Source organism: Artibeus jamaicensis, unplaced genomic scaffold (assembly GCF_021234435.1).
Source record: "Artibeus jamaicensis isolate MK-2021 breed Jamaican fruit bat unplaced genomic scaffold, CSHL_Jam_final contig_1028, whole genome shotgun sequence".
Lineage (NCBI taxonomy): Eukaryota > Metazoa > Chordata > Mammalia > Chiroptera > Phyllostomidae > Artibeus > Artibeus jamaicensis.
In genome coordinates, this window is record NW_026521201.1 from 3,505,783 (window position 1) to 3,522,264 (window position 16,482).

The 16,482-nt window shown below is 41.1% G+C and overlaps 2 pseudogenes; both read right to left on the reverse strand.

The window, feature by feature from the left end:
* Positions 1-7,306: 7,306 nt before the first annotated feature.
* LOC119054875 (60S ribosomal protein L36-like) lies at positions 7,307-7,606 on the reverse strand (annotated as a pseudogene).
* A 6,852-nt stretch (positions 7,607-14,458) lies between these two features.
* On the reverse strand, positions 14,459-15,604 carry LOC119054854 (60S ribosomal protein L7a-like; annotated as a pseudogene).
* Between the last annotated feature and the right edge of the window lie 878 nt (positions 15,605-16,482).

Consider the following 16,482-nt stretch of genomic DNA (forward strand, 5'->3'; position numbering starts at 1 on the left):
TTTCTTTAAATTTAAGAGGCAAATCATTAATTTCTACGAAAAGTACTGTTGTTTTTTAACAGCTGTATTAAGATATAATTTGCATACCATAAAATTTACTTGTTTAAAATTTAAAAATTTTAGTAACTTACAGAATTGTACAACAATCATGATTCAATTTTAGAAATTTCCATCCCTCGAAATCCCTCACATACATATGCAGTAACTTCCTTTTCCCACTCCCCAGCCAAAGGCAAAAACTATCTATTTTCTGTCTCTATAGATGTGCCTTTTAGAGACACTTTAGGAAAATAGAATAGTATAATACATGATCTCTTCTGTCTGGCTTCTTCCATTTAGCATGTTTCAGAGGTTCTATCTGGTAGCCTATATTGGTACTTTGTTAACTCTTTGTAATGCTAGTGACAAATAGCATTCCATTGTAAGAAAGAACCACATTTTGTTTATGCATTCACCAGTTGATGGATATTTGATTATTTCTACTTTGGGGTTACTATGATACTGCTATGAACAGTTAGTCACTCATATACAAGTGTTTGCACAGACATTTGTTTCATTTCTCCTTATGTTTAACTTGTTGGGGATCTGCCAAACTATTTTTTTAAGGCTGCATTAATTTACATTCCCACCAGCAGTGTATGAGCCTAATTCTGGTCACCAATTTCAATGTATGGAGGGGGCTTATTTACCCACACCACCAAGAAATTCTCAGAAACCAGCTAGCTGTCCTACAATTCAACTCAATTCTGACACTATCTACCAACAGTAGGATCAGATCCCACAGGTTAAGTTCTGGAAGACTGTCTCCCCAACTTCCCCAAGGCATATACACACACTTCAGTTACTTATTGCAAGTCTAAGTTCTCACCTGGTCTTCTGACTGAATGGTTACAAATCAGAGGTTCCAATTAATTTACTAGAGTGACTCACAGAACTCTAAGAAACCTGTCATTTACTAGATTACTGGTTCCTTATAAAAGAACATAACTCAGGAACAGCCAGATGAAAGAGATGCACAGGGCACAGTAGGGGAAAGGATGCAGGGCTTCCATGCCCACTCAAGCAAGCCATTCTTCCCAAATCTCCAAGTATTCACTGACTTGGAAGTTCCCTTGGATTTTATGGAATAATCACTACCTAGACATAATTGATTAAATAATTTGGCCATTGGTGATTGAACTCAATCACTAGCTCCTCTCCACTCCCCCGAGGTAATATGGTTATCACATGGTTGGCTGTACTGGCAACCTGCTTCAATCCTTTGGTTGCATCCACAACTCACCTCATTCACATAACAAAGACACCTTTGCTGCTCTCATCACTCAGGGAATTCAAATGGCTTTAGGAATTCTGTGCCAGAAACAAGACCAAAAACAAATTTATATTTCTTATTTTAAATGGCAATATCACAGTGAGGGTTCCAGTTTCTCCACAATCTCACAAACACTTGTTATTGTTTGCCCTTTTTATTATAGTATTATCCTGGTGGGTGTGAATGGGTATCTCACTATAGTTTTAATTTGCATTTTCCTAATGACTAATAAACTTGAGCATGAATTTTTTAAAGATTTTATTTATTTATTTTTAGATAGAGGGGAAGGAGGGGGAAAGGAGAGGAAGAGAAATGTTGATGTTCAAGAGAAACATTGATTGGTTGCTTCTCACATGACCCCAACCAAGGACCAGAGCCTGCAACCAAGGCTTGTGCTCTGACTGGGAATCAAACTGGACACTTTCCAGTTTGCAGGTTGATGCCCAACCCACTGAGCCACACCAGTCAGGGCTTGAGCATGTTTTCGTTAGTTAATTGGATATTTTTAACTTCTTTGATAACATGTTTACCAATATCTTTTGCCCATTTTTAAAATTTTATAAATACTGCTTGAGGCTTTTGGTTAAGATGAAAGTGTAGGTAAACACAGTTCACCTCATTGCACAACCACATCAAAATTACAACTAAACTATAGAACAACTCAGAACCATCAGACATCAAGTTAAATGGAAGTCTGACAGCTATGGAATTAAAGAAACCACATCCATCCAGACTAATAGGAGGGGCAGAGAGTTGTAATGGACTGGTTCTACAACCAGGTGTGGTGGATAAAAATTCAGGAAAGATATCTCAGGAGCAAGGAGTCCCAGCTCTACACCAGGCCCCCCAGCCCAGGTATCCAGTGCCAAGATGAACTTCTGGCGGCAAAAACAAGTGGAGATTGAGTCAGTGAAAGAAATTTCTGTAGTCCTAAGCAGTTCCTCTTAAAGAACCCACACACAGATTTACTCAGACTCACTCCCTCTGAGCTCTGGCAATGGGGTACCACCTTGAAAGGCACCAGTGGCATTAGGGGAGGAACTGAAGTGTCTGGCATCAAGGCGAGAGGTGGGGAACAGCTTTCTCCCAGACAGAAAAGCCAGCAGAGACCATTACCCTTTTCTGAACCCTCCCCCACACAGCCAGAGAGCTGGAAGGCTGGTGCTATATCTGAAATTCCATCAACCTGCCTAGTATCATTTGCCCTCACCCTGGAGTTCCCCTGAGGCTGCACCCCACCCAACTTAAGGGCCCATCCAAGTTGTTAACAGTGGCTTTTCCATATGAATGGCTGGTCTTGGCTCTTGCTTCACAACTTCCTAATTTTTTTAAGCAACAACTGGTCTCAGTCAGTCCCCAGTCCCTTAACCCTTGCTAAGTGGTTCCAGGCCCAGAACTAGTAGCAGCCAGCGTAGATTCATAGATCAGCTTCACCTGGGAACCTCAAAGCCCAGCACAAGTAGCAGCCATCTGCAGATTGCTTTGCAGCTCATGCAAGGCAACCCTGGAGAGACCACTGCTGAAGGCTGACCTTGGCCTACACCATCCAGAAAACCCCAGGGCCAGCACACCCAGTGGACAGCTACAGACCATGTCAGAGCACCACCACCATGCCCCCAAACAACTGATCCTCCACAAAGGGCAGAGATTGGTGGTCAGTGGTCACAGCCAGTCATTACAGCTGACTGGCATGGGTAAATCCCTCCAATTGATCTGACAACAGAAATCAAGTCTCAATTACAAAAGGAAGGTGTACTCAGCCCACATGAAGGATGTACCTCGAGTACCCAGCTTGGGTGATAGGGAAGGCTGTGCCACTGTATCCTACAGGACACCCACTACATTAGGCCATTGCTACCAAGAGGAGGAGTCTAAGCAGCTCTACCTAATGTACAAACAAGTACAGGGAGGCTGCTTAAATAAGAAGACAAAGAAACATGGCCTGAGTGAAAGACAGATCAAAACTCCAGAAAGAGAACTAAATAAAATGAAGATAAGCAATCTATCAAATGCACAGTTTAAAACACTGGCTATAAAAATGTTCGAGGAACTGAGTGAAGACCTCAACAGCATGAAAAAGATCCAGTCAGAAATGAAGGATACAGTAAGTGAAATAATAATTTACAGGGACACAACAGTAGAGTGGATGAAGCCAAGAATCAAATCAATGCTTTGGAACATAAGGAAGCAAAAGACAACCAATGAGAACAACAAGAAGAAAAAAGAATTCAAAATAACAAGGATAGTGTAGGGAACCACTAGGACAACTTTAAGCTTTCCAACATTTGTATCATCAGAATGCCGGAAAGAGGAGAAACAGCAAGAAATTGGAAATCTACTTGAAAAAATAATGAAAGAAAACTTCTCTAATTTGGAGAAGTAAATAGGCATGTCCAGTAAGCACAGAGTCCACCAACCTGGCCAACACCATTTTCCCCCACCGTGGAGATCCCCTGAGGCTGCACCCCACCCAGCTTAAGGGCCCACCCAACCTGTTGGACCCAAAAAGGCCCAATTCAATGTACGTCATAATTAAAGCACCAAAAGTTAAATATAAAGAGCGAATCTTAAAAGCAGCAAGAGAAAAGAAATTAGTTACCTATGGGTGAGTTCCCATAAGACTATCAGCTGATTTCGCAAAAGAAACTTTGCAGGCTAGAAGGGATTGGAAGAAATATTCAATGTCATGAAAAGTAGGGACCTTACAGCCAAGATTGCTCTACCCAACCAAGCTAGCATTTAGAATTGAAGGGCAGATAGAGAGCTTCCCAGACTAGAGAAAATAAAGTAGTTTGTCCTCACCAAACCATTATTATATGAAATATTAAATGAACTTATTTAAGAAAAAGAAGATCAAAACTATGAACAATAAAATGGCAAAAATACATATCTATCAACAACTTAATCTAAAAAAAAAAACAAACTAAGCACAAAAAGAACAGAGACAGAAACATGGATATGGGGAGTATTTTGATGATTGCCAGGCAGGAGCAGGGTATGGGAGAATGGGTGAAGAGGTGAGAGGATTAGGAAGTACAAATTGGTAATTAGAGAATACCCATGTGAATGTAAAGTAAGGTATAGGAAATGGAGTAGCCAAGAACCCATGGACACCAACCTGGCTAACAACCACCAACTTCTTCTTTTTGTTCCAAGAACCCATGGAACAAAATTGTGTACATTGCCCGAAGGAGTGCAGAGACCTAGTGGTCAAGGTGGGCAAAGGGTACAACTACAATAGTATAATTAATAAAATATAATTTTAAAAAATTGTGCGTGTTTTTAAAAATGTTTTTAAATTATTTTTCAAGTACAGTATTCTGTCTTTTACTCCCATTCCAGCCCACCCCTCTGTACTCCCCACTTCCCTCCCATTTCCAACCCCTTAGTTGTTGTCCATGTGTCCTTTATACTAGTTCCTGTAAATCCCTTCCCTTTTTCCCCTAAAATTCCCTCCCCTCTCCCCTCTTGTCGCTGTCCCCCTGTTCTCTATTTCAGTGTCATTGTTTTTATTTTGCTTGTTTTTTAAATTGTGTTATTTGTATTCTTATTGGGCTATTTGTCTTTGGCTTTGTAAGAGCTCCTTATATTCTAGGTATAAGTCCTTTATCAGAGATACGACTTTTTTTGGTTTTTGTTTTTTTAAAGATTTTATTTATTTATCTTTAGAGTGGAAAGGAAGGAGAGAGGGAGAGAACTGGCCTGCAACCCAGGCATGTTCCCTGACTGGGAATCGAACCGTGGTTGCTTGGTTCCCAGGCCCGCGCTCAATCCACTAAGCTACACCAGCCAGGGCTTGTTTTGTTTTTTTTAACATATTTTATTAATTATGCCATTACAGTTGTTCTATTTCCCCCTTCATTCCCCTCCACCCTGCACAACTCCTCCTCCACCATTCCCCCCATTAGTTTATGACCACGTGTCTCAAGTTCTTTAGAATCTATATTTCCCATACTATCCTTGCCCTCCCCCCATCTATTTCCTACCTACCATCTATGCTACTTATTTTCTGTACCTTCTCCCCCCTTCTCCTCCTCCCACTCCCCTGTTGCTAACCCTCCATGTTATCTTCATTTCTATGGTTCTGCTCCTAATCTAGCTGTCCTCTTAGTTTGCTTTTTTTTTAGGTGTGGTTGTTAATAACTGTGAGTTTGCTGTCCTTTCACTGTTCATATTTTTTTATCTTCTTTTTCTTAGGTAAGTCCCTTTAACATTTCATATGATAAGGGATTGGTGATGATGAACTTGAATTTGATGTTATCTGAGAAGCACTGTATCTGTCCTTCCATTCTAAATGAAAGCTTTCCTGGATAGATCAATCTTGGATGTAGGTGTTTGGATTTCATGACTTGGAATACCTCTTTCCAGCCCCTTCTTGCCTGTAAGGTCTCTTTTGAGAAATCAGATGACAGTCTGATGGGAACTCCTTTGTAGGTGACTGTCCCCTTATCTCTTGCTGCTTCTAGGATTCTCTCCTTAATTTTAATCTTGGCTAATATAATTATGATGTGCCTTGGTGTGTTCCTTCTTGGGTCCAACTTCTTTGGGTCTCTCTGAGCTTCCTGGATTTCCTGGAAGTCTTTTGCCTTTACCAGATTGGGGAAGTTCTCCTTTATTATTTGTTCAAATAAGTTTTCCACTGGTGCCTGTTCCTCTTCCCCTTCTGGTACCCCTAGAATTTGGATGTTGGGACGTTTAAAGATGTCCTGAAGGTTCCTAAGCCTCTCCTCATTTTTTTCAATTCTTGTTTCTTCATCTTTTTCTGTTTGGTCATTTTTTTCCTCTTTCTGGTCCACTCCTTTGATTTGAGTCCCAGTTTCCTTTCCATCACTATTGGTTTCCTGTGTATTTCCATTCATTTCAATTAGTTTAGCCTTCATATGTTCCTGTAATTTGTGGCTAAAATCAACCAGTTCTGTGAGCATCCTGATCACCAGTGTTTTGAACTGTGCATCTGAAAGTTTGGCTATTTCTTGGTCGCTTAGATTTATCAGCTCTGGGGCTCTGAGTTGTTCTTGAGCCACGTTTTTATCTGTTTGTGCCTGTTACGTATGAGGAGCGGAGACTTAGGTGTTCACCAGGGCGGGGCCACCCAGGTCGCTGGTTTGTGACGCTGCATGTGGGGGCGGGGTCAGAGAGGGACAATGGTGGTTCCCTCTGCTGCTTCCTGCTGCTGGGGCCTGGGAGGTCCATCTCACTGCTTGCTCCTTCACCAGTTTATCTGCGCGCGAATGTGTGACAGTGATCAGCCCTCAGTGGGTCCTCCAGCTTCTCCACACCTGGGATCCGCCCACAGCTGCTGGTGCACCAGGGTCACACTCCCGGGTCGGTCCAGTGGATCTTTCCTGCCCAACCCCACACTCCTGCTGGCTCTGCCCCTCTTACCGGTTTGGCTGAAGTGTTCGTTGTTGTCAGACTTCCATGTAGTTCAGTTTTCTGTGGTTTGGCTGCATTTTTGTTGCTAAAACTTTGTTGTTTTTAAACCTAGTTGTGCAAGAAGGTGTAGTGCTTCCACCTACACCTCCATCTTGGCCAAAGTCCAGAGATACGATTTGTGAATATTTTCTCCCAGTCTATGGCTCCTTTTACTTTCTTAATGATGTCTTTTGAAGGACAATATTAATTTTGATGTAGCTCAGTTAATCAATTTTTAAAGTTATTTTTTATGTATGACATGAGGTAAAAATCTAAATCCATGTAGTTATTCATGAATATTAAATTGTCTCAGAACCATTTGTTGAAAAGACAATTCCTTCCCCTCTTAAATTTCTTTGGCACCTTTCTCTAAAATCAGCTGGCCATAAATGTATGAATGATATTTCTAGACTCTCAATTCGATTCTATTGATCTATATTCCTATGTTTATGTAAAATATCCAGAAAAATTACTAGAAAGCTAATCTTATAATCAAGATAGTAAGTTTTATTCTTATTTTTTAAAGGGAGTTATTATGTTCTTTCCTGAACAGGTTTTATTACTCAGAGGGCGTGGGGTTCAGTCCTTCTTGGCTGCTGCCTTCCTCGTGGCTACAAGGATGTTGTGTAGCTCCTCTCTCTTCCTCTTGGCATGGATCTGTGTCCCCACCCTTTTCTTTATGAACTTCAGGGCCCTCTTGTCTTTAGAGACCTTGAGCAACTCCATGTCACTCTGCTCATAGGGGGCAAAGCCACACACCTCTCAGATCAGGTCGCACACAAACTTAGAGTGCTTGGTGAGACACCCGCAGCAGTAGCTGTGCCTCAGCTTGCACATGTTTTTTGTCATTTTGTGGCCCTTCTAGAGGCCCATGGCCATGGGGGAGAGAAATGGCTGCTGTTCCTCAATAGGGCCATGGTGGAAGGATGGAATTATTATTTCTTTTTTTTAATAATTAATTTATTTTTAATATTATTTTTCAACTACAGTATTCTTTCTTTTACTCCCTTCCCAGCCCACCCTCCTGTGCCCCCCACCTCCCTTCTCTTTCCACCTCCCTTAGTTGTTGTCCATGTGTCCCTTATGCTAGTTCCTGTAAATCCTTCCCCTTTTTCCCCTGAAATTCCCTCCCTTCTCCCCTCTGGTCGCTGTCCCCCTGTTCTCGATTTCAGTGTCATTGTTTTTATTTTGCTTGCTTGCTTGTTTTGTTGTTTAGCTTCCTGTTAATGGTGAGATCATATGGTATTTGTCTTTCACCACCTGGCTTATTTCACTCAGCAGAATGCTTTCCAGTTCCATCTACGCTGTTGCAAAGGGTAGGAGCTCCTTCTTTCTTTCTGCTGCATAGAATTCCATTGTGTATATGTACCATAATTTTTTGATCTATTCATTTACTGATGGGCACCTAGGTTGCTTACAGCTCTTGGCTATTGTAAATTGTGATGCTATGAACATTGGGTGCATAGGTTCTTTTGGATTGGTATTTTAGGGTTCTTAGGATATAGTCCCAGCAATGGAATTGCTGGGTCATAAGGCAGATCCATTTTTAGTTTTCTTAGAAAATTCCATACTGTTTTTCTTAATGGTTGTACCAGTCTGCATTCCCACCAACAGTGAACTAGAGACCCTTTTCCCCCACAACCTCTCCAACATTTGTTGTTTGTTGCTTTGTTTACGATAGCCATTCTGACTGGTATAAGGTGGTATCTCATTGTGGTTTTTATTTGCATCTCTCTGATGGCTAGGAATATTGAGCATCTTTTCATGTGTCTCTGGATCCTCTGTATGTCCTCCTTGGAGAAGTGTCTGTTCAAGTTCTTTTCCCATTTTTTAATTGGGTTATTTGTCTTCTTAGAGTGGAGTTGTGTAAGTTCTTTGTATATTTTGGAGATTAAAACTTTGTCTGAGGTATGACTGGCAATTATGTCTTCCCATACAGTCAGTTGTCTTTTTATTTTAATACTATTTTCTTTAGCCATGCAGAAGCTTTTTATTTTGATGAGATCCCACTTGTTTATTCTTTCCTTTATGTCCCTTGCTCTAGGTGACATATCAGTAAAAAAGTTGGTGCATGAAATATCTGAGATTTTCTTGCCAATGTTTTCCTCTACGATTTTAATGGTTTCCCAGTTTATATTTAAGTCTATCATCCACCTTGAATTTATTATGATGTGTGGTGTAAGTTGGTGCTCAAGTTTCATTTTTTTGTATGTAACTGTCCAGTTCTCCCAACACCATTTGTTGAAAAGGCTATTTTTAGTCCATTTTATGTTACTGTCCCCTTTGTTGAATATTAATTGACTGTACAGAGTTGGGTTGATTTCTGGAGTCTCTGTTCTGTTTCATTGGTCTATGTGCCTGTTTTTATGCCAATACCAGGCTGTTTTGATTACAGTGGCCTTCTAATACACTTTGATATCAGGTATTGTGATTCCTCCTACTTTGTTCTTCTTTCTCAAAATAGAAGCTGCTATTTGGGCTCATTTATGGTTCCATATAAATTTTTGAAGTGTTTGTTCTATGTCTGTGAAATAGGCCATTGGCACTTTAATAGGTATTGCATTGAATCTGTATATTGCTTTGGGTAGTATGGGCATTTTGATGATGTTAATTCTTCCAATCCATGAACAAGGTATATGTTTCCATTTGTTTGTGTCTTCCTTGATTTCTTTCTTCAGGGCTGTGTAGTTTTCTGCATACAGGTTTTTTACCTCCTTAGTTAGGTTTATTCCCAGATATTTTATTTTTCTTTTTGCTATATCAAATGGGATTTTATCCTTGATTTCTGCTTCTGCTTATTCATTGTTGATATACAAAAATGCCTTTGATTTCTGGATATTGACTTTGTAACCCGCTGTTTTACCAAATTCATTTATTAGTTCAAACAGTTTTTGAGTAGAGTCTATAGGATTTTCCATGTACACTATCATGTCATCTGCAAACAGTGACAGTTTTGCTTCCTCCTTTCCAATTCGGATGCCTTTTATTTCCTTTTCTTGCCTGATCACTGTGGCTAAAACTTCCAATACTATATTGAATAGAAGTGGTGAATGTGGACATCCTTGTCTTATCCCTGATAGTAATGGAAAAGATTTTATTTTTTGCCCATTGAGTATGATGTTGGCTGTAGGTCTTTCATATATGGCCTTTATTATATTGAGGAATGCTCCCTCTATTCCCACTTTGCTGAGTGTTTTTATCATAAATGGGTGTTGTACCTTATCAAAAGCTTTTTCCACATCTATTGATATGATCCTGTGGTTCTTGTCTTTGCTTTTGTTTATGTGATGTATTACACTTACCTATTTGTGAATTTTGAACCATCCTTGCATCCCTGGAATGAATCCCACTTGGTCATGGTGTATAATCTTTTGGATATATTGTTGGACGCAATATGCCAATAATTTGTTGAGGATTTTAGCATCTATGTTCATCAGTGATATTTGGCCTGAGGTTTTCTTTCTTTGTTGTGTCTCTATCTGGTTTTGGAATTAGGATGATGCTGGCTTCATAAAAGGAGTTTGGGAGTTTTCCATCCTTCTGGATTTTTTGGAATATTCTGTGAAGAAAAAAGGTTAGCTCTTCCTTCAGTGCTTTGTAGAATTCTCCTGTGAAACCATCTGGTCCAGGGCTTTTGTGTGATGGGAGTGTTTTGATTACTGCTTCAATTTCTTTTGCTGTTATTGGTCTAGTCAGGTTTTCTGCTTCTTTCTCATTGAGTTTTGGGAGATTATATTTTTCTAGAAATGTGTCCATTTTCCCTAGGTTTTCAAATTTCTTGGCATTTAGTTCTTCATAGTAATTTCTTACAACCCTTTCTATTTCTGTGGTATCAGTTGTAATCTCTCCTCTTTCATTTCTGATTGTGTTTATTCGTGTCTTCTTTCTTCTTTTCTTGATGAGCCTACTTAAAGACTTGTCTGTTTTGTTTATCTTTTCAAAGAACCAACTCCTGGATTCATTGATCCATAGAATTGTGCTTTTAGTCTCTCTGGCATTTAGTTCTTCTCTGATCTTGGTTATTTCCTTCCTTCTTCTTGCTTTGGGCTGCTTTTGTTGTTGTTCCTGGAGTTCTTGCGGGCGTAGAGTAAGGTCATTTGTTTGAAATGTTTCTGTTTTCTTTAGGTAGGCCTGTATTGCTATAAAGTTCCCTCTCAGGACTGCCTTCGCTGTGTCCCATAAGTTTGGGGTTGTTGTGAGATCGTTTTCATTTGTTTCCAGAAACTTTTTGATTTCTTCCCTAATTTCATTCTTGACCCATTCATTGTTTAATAGCATACCATTCAGTCTCCATGATTTTGGGTGTTTTGGGTTTTTTCCTTTGGGGTTGGTTTCCAATTTCAGTACCTTGTGGTCAGAGAAAATGCTTGGTATAATTTTAATATTCTTGAATTTGGTGAGGCTCATTTTGTGTCCTATCATGTGGTCTATCTTTGAGAATGTTCCATGTGCATTTGAAAAGAATGTGTATTTAGCTTCTTTGGGATGAAGGGCTTTGTATATATCAGTTAAGTTCATTTCATCAAGGGTGTTGTTTAATGCCGCAATATCTTTGTTGATATTTTGTTTGAAAGATCTGTCCATTTTTGATAGTGGGGTGTTAAAATCCCCTACTATAATTGTGTTGCTGTCAATATCTTTCCTGAAGTCCTCTGAGATTTTCTTTATATATTCGGGTGCTCCAATGTTGGGCGCATACATATTTACGATGTTAATGTCTTCTTGGTGGATTCTTCCCTTGAGTATTATGAAGTGACCTTCTGGGTCTCTCTTTATGGCCCTTTTTTTGGAGTCTATTTTGTCCGATATCAGAATTGCTACCCCAGCTTTTTGTTCTTGTCCATTTGCTTGGAAAACTTGTTTCCAGCCCTTCACTTTTAGTCTGTGATGGTCTTTTGTCCTGAGGTGGGTCTCTTGTAGGCAGCATATGTGTGGGTCATGCTTTCTTATCCATTGAGCTCTTCTGTGTCTTTTGATTGGAGCATTTAATCCATTTACATTTAAGGTTGTTATTATTTATAGGTACTTATTCATTGCCATTTTTGTACCTGTGCTCCTCTCTGTGTCCCTCTTTTCCTTCCTTCCCTTAAAGCAGTCCTTTTAGTATTTCTTGTAGAGCTGGTTTGGCGTATTCTTTTAGACTTCTTTTTGTCATAGAAGCTCTTTATTTGGCCTTCTATCTTGATTGAGAGCCTTGCTGGGTAAAATAGCCTTGGTTGTAGGCCTCTGGTTCTCATTACTTGGAATATTTCTTGCCATTCTCTTCTTGCTTGGAGTGTTTCCATTGAGAAGTCAGTAGCTAACCTTATTGGGGCTCCCTTGTATGTTACTTCTTTTTTCTCCCTTGCTGCCTTTAAGATTCTCTCTTTGTCTTGGAATTTTGCCATTTTGATGATGATGTGTCTGTCTTGAAGTGGGCCTCTTTGGGTTCCTCTTGATTGGGACTCTCTGTGATTCCTGGATTTGTGTGACTTTTTCTCTCATCAAATTAGGGAAATTTTCTGTCATTACTCTTTCAAATACCTTTTCCATCCCTTGTTCTTTTTCTTCCCTCTTCTGGTATTCCTATTATTCGGATATTATTACATTTCATATTGTCTTGCATTTCTCTTAATCCCTCTTCATTCTTTCTGAGCCTCTTTTCCCTTTCCTGTTCTTTCTGTGAGATGCTTTCTACTTTGACCTCCAACTCACTAATCCAATCTTCTGTCTCATCAACTCTACTTTTAATACTTTGTACTGTGTTCTTTCATTCAGAAATTGTATTCTTCATTTCCTCTTGGCCCTCGCTGATCGTTTCCATTTCCTTTTTCATTTTGATATAGTTTGCGGTAAGATCATTGTAGCTCCCCTGTAGTTTCTGGTAGCTCATTGTGAGGTCTTTGAACTTCCTGATAACCAGTGCTTTGAATTCAATATCTGATAGTTGACTTGCCTCTATTTCATCTAACATTCCTTCTGAAGGTTCCTCCTTTCCTTTCATTTGGGGATTGTTTCTTTGTCTTCCCATTGTTTGTGAGACTCTCCTTGTTAGCCTCAGCTTCTTAGCTTAATCTGTTCTGACTTCCTGGGTTTATGGTGTGAACTTCTGTGGTGGAATGCCTGTGAAAATCAGGGGTGCAGTCTCTTTTGGTTATCCTGTCATTCTCTGCTTCCACCTACTCAAATATGCAGCAATTTGTGGCTTCTCTCCTACAGCAAAGTGCAATTTGTCTCTCTGACTCTACTGTTCAGAGGCCTCTTCTATGGGTCCAGCTCTGGTCTTTTCATATTTTCAAGTTGTTTGTGTCTCTTGTGGGTAAAAAAAAAGAAAAGACAAGGAAAGAAATAAAAGGAAGAAAAAAAAGGTAGGGGAATGGAGGAAAAGGCATTAAGTTTGGAAAGAAAAGAAGAAGGAATAAAACAGAAAATCCAAAAAAAGAGGACAAAAGTATCAAAAGATAAAACAGTAATAAAATTTAAAAGAAATAGCAGATTAATTTTAAAAAGCAAAAAGATAAAGAAAAGCAAAGGAAAAAAGAAAAAAGTAGAAAAAGAATAAAAAGAAAAAATAAAATAAAGAAAAAAAACAAAAACAACAAAAAAGAAACGTCGCTTATTGGTTTCAAACTAGCCGAACCAGTTTTTCTGGCTGCAGCTGGCTGAGGGTCAATTATTGTGATTTTTCTGCCAGCCCTCTCTCAGGAGCCAGACCATTGGCGCCTCTCCCCAGCTCCCTACAATGGGGAACTAGGACTTCCTCACAGCGCTCTTTTCCCAGGGGTTACCACCTTGGGTTGGTTGCCGGGTGTGCGGGCGCCTGCGCCAGCCAAGTTGCCTGGTTCCCACAGGATAGAGCACAGACCTGCCCCCATTCTGTGGGGAAGCTCCAGGCCCTCTGCCCAACCTCGGGTTCGCTGCCAGGCTGGGTGTGGAGCAGACCGGGCAGTTGTGTCTCTTGGAGTCAGAGCCCCACACTGTACCTATCAGATCTCCAGGGCTGGCAACCACAGAGTCCTCAGTTCGGGCCCTTTGTCCTCAGCACCCTCTCTGCAAACTCTAGCAAACAAGTCTCTCCTGGCACCCAACCTTGCTAGGCCAGAAAGGGAGGGAGTTGAGGATCTCAGCTCTTACCCCAGGACCCCTCGGCAGGCCCGGGGCTTCCAAATAGTCTGAGGGAGATGAACCGAAAGCCGCGGGCCAATCTGAGGACTGGGCATCCACCTAGAAACTCTGTGCGCACATCATGGAACGCTGCGTGGTGTGTACTGATCCCCCGAACTATGCACTGGCTGAAATCCCTTCTGCTCCTGTCTTTGTTTGGGTACCCTGACAGGCCCCGGCCAAAAAATCCTAGGGAGGGAGCAGCACAGGGAACCAGTCCAGATGCTGAACGTTGGCCCAGGTGCGTTAGGCATTCGCCCAGATACACTGCGCACTGGGCGCTGGTCCCCTGAACCATGCACTGGCCGAAATCCCTGCTGTTCCTCTCTTTGCTCCATTCCCCGGACTCTACTGTACCGCTGCTGTCTCCCTACCATCTGGTTCCTCTGTGGCCTTCAAGATTTCTGGTCCCTTATTTTCATATATGCTGGGCAACTGCTGGCTTGCTGGCTTCTCCTCCGCCGATCACCGATCAGACAGGTTTCTCTCCCTTGTGTACAAGGAACTGGAATCTGCTCCATCCTACTCCGTCGCCATCTTGAAAGTCTCATCCTAATATTTCTTTTATGTAGAGAAAACATTGTACACTTAGCCCAGTTTGGTGGCCAGTTCTCTAGCTTTGGTCTTTTCCAGCCTGGCAACATGAGCCTTCAACTTTGGGCCTAGGGTGTTTCCTCCCCAGTGGTGGCCAATCTCATCACATCTGTCTTGTAATTGGTTTGGATAGCTTCCATCCTTGGTCTTCTGAATTAATCCTGTGTTAAGGCTATGATGGTGCAGGTCTTCCTATAGACTAGACCACAAGTGAGAAACACATGGCCCAAGGGCTGAATCTGGCCCTCCACCTTGTTTTATCTGGCCCACCACCTTGTTTCTACCCTGCAGAAATGCCAAGCTCCGAGCTCCTTGCCCCTTGCCCCTAGTTAAGGAGTAGTTACATTTATACAATCTGGAAATTACATTCAGCCCTTTGAAGGCAACCTCGAGGCTAATGTGGCCCCTGGGGAAAATGAGTTTGACACCCCTGGACTAAACACTCCAGCCCCACCTTCCCCTTGATAATGGAGTAGGGAACCCCCATCATACAGCACACAGCAGGCAGGCAGCTTGATGGGATCCTCATCCTGTGCAATCACTACTAGCTGAGCCTTCTTGATCTCCACAAAGCTGGTGATAGTGTTAACCCTTGCTTGAAGGACAGGTGGCCTCTTGGTAGGCATATCCCTTCTACCAGCAGCTTTTTTCTCAGCCTGGACCAACAATCTCTGCTTCTTCTCTTGCTTGGTCTCTGGTCTGTCCTAATGGGCCAGCTTTAGCAGATGGGTTGGGTGGCCCAACACCTGGATGAACTGGTTAATAGCAGGAGGCACTTTCACGCACTTATGCAGAATAGCCCTTTGCCACTGTAGGTGAATGTAGCTGAATTTGACAAGGTGGGGAAGGCCTCTTTGAGCTGGATATCCTGTCCAATACCAAAATTCTTGGGCCTTTTTTTTAAACTTTAAAAAAAAATTGTTGTTCAATCACAGTTGTCTCCATCCCCCCCAACCCTAGCCATCCCCACTTCCCACCCTTGATCCTACCCCTTTTTGGTTTTCTCCGTGTATCCTTTATAGATGTTCCTGAAATTTGGGACTTTTTTCAAACAGGATTTACCATCTTCTTGGCCTCCTGCTTCTCTACAACAGCAGGGGCCAATGTCGCCTTCCTCCCCTTAACCTTTCTTCTTGGCATATTGGGCAATGGGAAGGATGGTAGTCTTAAAATTAAGAAGTCCTTCAATTTTGCTCTTTGTCAAATTTTTTTAAAGCTATTTGTGTCCTTTGAATTTCTTCAATATAAATTATGTCTTATTATGTCTTAATTTTCCTTTGGATTTACTCTTCTACACATGGATTATTTGGTTATTTAGTTTGCAAACATTTGGGGAATTTTCTGTTACTGATTTCTAATTATATGGTGGCCAAAGAACATACTTTTTTTTTTTGGCTTTCCAGCAAAGTGGGAAAATACAGAGTGCAAAGATTAAGGGTGGCCTTCAGGCAAAAGGTGTTGGAGTTTGGACTTACCTTTGACTCAAGACAGAAAAACATCTTCCCTGTCATCCAAACCACCTGGCTCTAAGAAGAGCATGTTTAACTATCTTAGTCAGTGTATACAAGCTACAGGAGTGACACTGAAGAGAGGAATACAAGCCATTTCAGATAAATGTGCTATAAATGGTTGTGAAAGTTGGCCCCTACAAATTTGAGTCTCCTGCAGCAGTTTCTTGATTCCTTAAGTATTAGGTAGCTTAAAAGAATGGAAGTTGGGAGAACTCAGCTTCTCTGCATACTTTCACATCCTAACTGGAACAAAACTAATGCCAATATCCCCATGACTTCTGTCTCACTTGCCAAGCATCCAGTAACTAAAGCTCAAATTCCATTTGGGCGGCATGTAGGAAAGATGGCCCTCAGGAGGAAAGCTGTGCTGAGCACGTTCATATAGAAGAGCAGGCCAGAGACTAAAAAAGATAGTCAAGTCCATAAAGCCACCAGGTGTGGAAGACTTAGAAACACACTACCAGATCCCACTTGAAGGAAAGAGAGTATACTTTATATCATCAAAAT